We start from the raw sequence: 6,000 nt of genomic DNA, 5'->3' as shown, positions 1-6,000 counted from the left end.
CAACAACTTAAATGAATTTCCCCATGTTCTTTAATTATTTTGACTATAGTCAAATGTTGAAATCCTGATTGTACACAAATTTGGAAAGCCCTACCCAAAATTTGTCTTCAGATCTCATAATGTGTATGTATGAAAGGAGGTGTAATTATCATGGTTTGTGACAATGATAGAATGATGCAAGTTCAGAAATCATATTAAAAATTATTGATTAATTTTAATTCAAAAGGTTACCAGATTAATCAAAATTGTTACAATAATAATAATCTTTATTCCTCCATGACTTGAAGATATCCATGTGGATGTCATCAAACAGTACAATGATATTACAAGATGGCAATCAAATAAAGAATGGACAACAATACATTTAAAATATAATAGTTTCAATCTCCAGCTTGAAATACTCATTGGTAGAGTACAGTGGATTGGTGCACAACCACTTTTCAATGATAATTTTGTACCTTTTACAGCTTACTGAGTAGGCTTTGCTTGGCATCCTGTTGAAAAATGTTATTGCATGTTTGTCAGATTGACAGTAGCTCTTAGGCAACCTGCACTGGTTTCTATCAAGGCTGTGTTTTGATCTTATAAATGATGCCATTAAAAAGTCATTTTTCTAGGAAAAGCCTTCTTTTGCTCACAATACACACGCTTTACCTTTCACTGTCAACAATGACAAGCCTCTAGGTAAACCTTATCTGGCTATTTGGTGAAGTATGTAATTTTTAAGGGTTTTGGTTCGGACTTAAGAATGAAGAGTAGGAAAAGCCATGCAGGTTTGGTACCTCTGTACTCAATTTGGAGGAGTAGCTATGAGTCTACTGAAAGCACTTTTACATGTGAAGGTTGACATATATTTGGATTATTCTCTTTTGAAGTTAATGGGGAAGGATCAATATGGGATGGAGTAAAGAGAGGAAACTCATTCACTAGGTAATGCTTCAAAAACACATGTATTGATGCGCATTCTCTGATGAGTGAATTTTGATTTGTCGGAAGAAATTTCTCCATTATATTTTGGCAATACATATGTATCAACCTCTTTGTTGTGAGAATCCATTGAATTCATTTAATGAATTAGAAAATATAATTCTTAGCAAAAAAAACACTGAATTCATATTTTTGAAACTTAAAAAATTTGAATTTATTTTCTCCATTTTTGATCAATATTAATTTTCTCCTATGATATTCCTATTTTCCCAATATAGGCCATTTAATATGGTTCAGGAAACAGAAGAGAGTGAAAGTGAAGAGTTGAATGGTGAGCTTAAAAGAATTAAAGAGAGAATGATTGTATCAGAGACTATGGGCTGCAAGCATGATGCCCACAAACGATGCAACATAGCGGCCTTTCCTAGGGAATCGATTAGTGAAGATTATTCTGCAACCATGGGGCATAGTTATGACTGTTTCAAACATGTCATACATTTGCTGCACAGTCTCAATCAGAAAGAAGGTACCTATAGTAAAAAAATATATCAACATGCTTCTCACCTTCTAGCTTTCTAAACTTGACTTTGGCTCTTAACCTTTCTGGCATTTGGGCATCCTTGACCTTGTTTTTCATCTGCTCGAAATCATTTCAACTGTAATATCCTTGCCATCTCCCTTTTTGCCCTAGCCTCCCCATCTCGCGATTGTTATTCCTGTCTCCCATTTCACTACATTTCTAGTTACCTTTCCCCAGATTGCATTATTTCAGGCATGATGTTGTGGAATTTGAAAAACATAATGAATAAATAATAGTACCTTTCCACTAAATTTTCTATTTAAATCACTTCACCTGACGATGATGTAGTAGATTGGGGGGACTATGGAAGTACACTTTTATTTAAAAAATGATTAGTTAGTTCCACCAGGTGACTCCTGAAGCATTGGAGGTCTTTCTTGAAAGAATTCAGCCCTGCAATATTTTGAGAAAAATAATCTACCTAGAACAATGAGGCCTTAATCCCCTTTGAAGCACTCCCCTAGGGACCTCTTACACTTGTCCCAGCATCTTTTTTGCTTTTAAAAACATTCGGCAAAGTCCTTTTATGGTATTGTCATCAGCTGTCTCATCGCACTCTCTTCTATCTCGTTAACATCAAGAATTTCATGCTGCAGTTGCAAGGGACTTGCTCCAAGTCACAAACGATGACACAGGCTTTCTAAAAAAAATCATAACTGGAGATGAGTCTGTGGCTATGAACCTGTATGAAAAAAAGCTCAGTCTTCCCAATAGTAGGTCGATGAGATAAAGGAAAACGCGACAAGGCAGCTGATGAACATTCCAAAAAAGGACTTAGCTGATTGTTTAGAAAAAAAGGAAGAAATGCTGGCATAAGTTAGTGAGGTCCCAAGGAGAGTACTTTGAAGGAAACTGAGGCCTTATTGTTCCAGGTGGCTATTTTTCTCAAAATATTGCATGGCTGGATCCTATCTGAACACGCCTCATGTAAGTACCTTCCCCTCAAGGTTCCCCTCTGTGTATTGCTTCCCCTGTTATCCCAGTTGGACTGGATCCACTTGAGTAGGAGATCACTGATGTGAATTTCAGTTAATATATAAATTATCAAAAATGTACTGCACTCATGTCATGTTCAAGTGAGTACAGAATGATTTATGCTAGGAATGGATGTCAATTGATATCACATGGTGTTTTCTCTTTGTTCTGTATACTTTGATTATATGAACTCAATCATATAGTATAGTGCATATTGCCTAATTTGATTATGCTACATATGTAATACTTAAGCTATTCCATCAGTGCCAACTATTACATACTGAAATTTGTAACATTTTTCAGATTCAGCAAGATTAAGTCAACCAGAAATTATCCTTCCAACCTACATGGGAAAAGAAAATGCATTTTGTATAGAACTCCTGTCAATTGATGAAACATATGATGAAAGGTCAGATTTAAGTAAACCTAATTGGTCCAGGAAAATATTGATCTCATGTGGCAGAGGGTAACTTGTTGGTCCAAAAATTGATGTATGTTGGTTGAGTGGTGATTTTTGGACCCATGGAAAGATTATTGCCAAATAATAGTTTGCTTTTGTAAAAATAGCACTTGCAATGGTACTTTATTACATATTACACCCAGATTTTGACTTGCTGGGAGGAATTTTGAGACGATTTTATCTCTAAAGCAATTTAAAATAGTCATTTGTATTGTGTATGAGTCAATTTTCCATCAAGGAAATGTATTGTGATCCTTAATATTTTAATAATATTAATGAAGATAACTTTTCTATTAGGCAAGCTGAAGACTTTTTGCAGGCAGCATTTGAAATATTTCCAGAATATGATTACTGCTTAATATCACTACCTTTTAATTGTCCAACATTCCCCCTAATAATATATTTTGAGGTAATCAGCTCTTTATGGTTCTTCTATCTACTCCCTTATTCATTCCAGAGTTATTGAATTTCCTTTGTCTCAATTCAATATGAACCTTTCAGAGAGTCATCCCAAGATGCCAAAGAAATTTTCCGCATGAATTACTTGTCATGCATAGAAATTCAGCATTAAGGTAAGGAGCTGGCATTACTTATCTCTTTTAGCTTCCTCAATACCTAATTGAAATTCTGAATGATTTTTCAAAAGTTCGATTCATCCATTTGAAGTAATTCTTAAGTGACAAATGACTGTGAAACTTACTTAACAAAAAATAAGGTGGCCACCTTCCTCCATTTATTTGTGTATCTGTATCATCCTATTTATGCTGGTATTCATTTGATTTTTTAGTGTCAATCTTGATTTTACTGTCAAATAATGAAAATACTTACCTACGTAGCTTATATGTATACAACTCATTCAGTCAGATATTATTGTATCCTAACGTTTTTAATATTCATAGTGACAGTTTAGGTTCTAATATTTTTCAGTGAAATTGTTGTTGAACATGCATCTCCACTAGATAAAGACATCATTTCATTTCTTACTACAATCCAATTAAATCAAGATATTATAATGGACTTTTTAGCAGCTGTTACATCTGAGGATTCAGCCACTATGACTTATATTGCTAGATCAGAAGGTTGTGTCATAGGTCTAGTTATAATTCAGTAAGTAAACAAAAGCATATGAATAATTTTGAAAATTATCATGTTTGATCTCGATTAAAATTTAAAAATTATATTTTTCTTCAAATGTTCATGAATCAAAAATGACCTCAAAGCATTCAAGTTAATTTTTTATTTATTTCCCAAATTATTATTACTAGCACTAGTCTACCAGCTTAGGGTAGGCTTTTGATGGAGCCTGGCTCTACAAACTATTATGCTCTTAACTAACAAGCTAGAATTTCATTAGATATCCTTATATTCATCTAAAATGCTTATTCTCTTACTCCCTCTGCATCACTTACCCCCCTCTATTGCATATTACCATCTTAAGCATTCTATTGCCTCTCAATATCACCAGCAACTAGTAGTCCTCCATTCTTTTAATTTATCCCAACAGCCATCTGTCTTCCCCTACCTTGCCTAGAACTTCATTTTTTGTTTTACTTTTTGTACATTTTATTTTCTACATTCTTTTTCACCCTCACAACTCAAAAGCTTTCAATCTACACTTATCTTCTTATCTCAATGACCCAAGTTTTCAAACCATATGCTATTACAGTCCATGTTCAAGTTTTCACATGTCTTTTATTACATCTACTCAAGATTCATGCCTCTTTGTAAATACTGCTTTATGTAAGGACAATATTTCTTGTAATATTCCTATGACTCTGCCCATCCTCAACCAAAGAACTTACTATGCAGGTGAACTGTTCTATCTGTTTTATTTTATGTCCCTCAATTTTAATGTTAACCTCAGCCTTCCTTTTTCTTGATATTCTTGTTATGGGTGTTTTGTTATGATTAATTCTCATACCTCCACTGCTTTTATTTTTTGGGATGGTATCAATAATACTGATCTAAAAAAGTCCTCTGTTCAAATTCCTTCCTCAAACAGATTCCTATGAATGAGTCCATAAAATCTCTGTTCCAATAACCAGTTCATGATGGAGCATTACGAGGTCACATCATCGAGTTTTTGCAAACAAATGATCTGCACTCTGCAAAGGCTGGGAGCCAAATACCCCTGGCCTCCATCCTTTCCTGAGACTCCCCTCCCTTGAACCCAGCCAGATAAACCGCCACCCATCCATCCATTTATCTGGGGAAAAAATGCCATACTATTTTTGGGACATACCGTGTATATTACTCAGTTACTTTCATTCTAGCAATCCCTGCTATCTATCTCACCTCAAATAGGCCTATGGAGCATATCTTAGCAACACATTGAAAATGGGGAAGAGAAGCTCTACACCATGTGACTAAATAATGACCATGATTAAAGAAGAAGCTTAGCTTTTCCACTTAAAATAGTTTTATTATGACGGAGGTTTTGTTTCAGTATCAAATCTTCAGATCTATCATCTTCAGGTCTGAAGATGTTACCCCAGAACGAAACCTTAATTCTAATAATTGGATACAGTATGTATGTCTCTATTTTATTTTGGAATTGTCTTAGGAAATGTGCCATGATGAATGGGCCACTTAATAATGACTAAACCAAATCTTGACTCAAGTGGCAACATAAGGATGTAATACAAGACAGCAATTAAAGAAATGAAATTTTCTCCAGGGTAGAAGAGGATATTACTTATATCAGGTCAAATTATAATATTGATAAATTTATGAAATTTGAACTGATATCACCTGAGGAGCATGGGCGAATTCTACACATGGTAATTGCTCCAATGTTTCAGCGGCATTCCAGATATGTATTGAGAGAGGTTCTTACCCTTAGTAGCATGGCATGCCTCTATTATAAGCTGTACCCAGAGTGGACCGAAGCTAAGGTATGTAGCGATCTTCATTTCATTAAATTGAATGAATTTCATAGGTGAAATATTTCCATTTATATAAATTTGAATGTTGAACACCTACCTAAAGCCTACAGGTATATATTTAAAATATATCTTAATTTATAATTTACAAAGCAATACTTTGTGCAACATGTATC

Source organism: Hetaerina americana, unplaced genomic scaffold (assembly GCF_022747635.1).
Source record: "Hetaerina americana unplaced genomic scaffold, ioHetAmer1.1.p SCAF_2, whole genome shotgun sequence".
In the NCBI taxonomy this organism is placed as follows: Eukaryota; Metazoa; Arthropoda; class Insecta; order Odonata; family Calopterygidae; genus Hetaerina; species Hetaerina americana.
The sequence above is the reverse complement of the archived record's forward strand: the minus strand, read 5'-3'. Positions refer to the sequence as shown.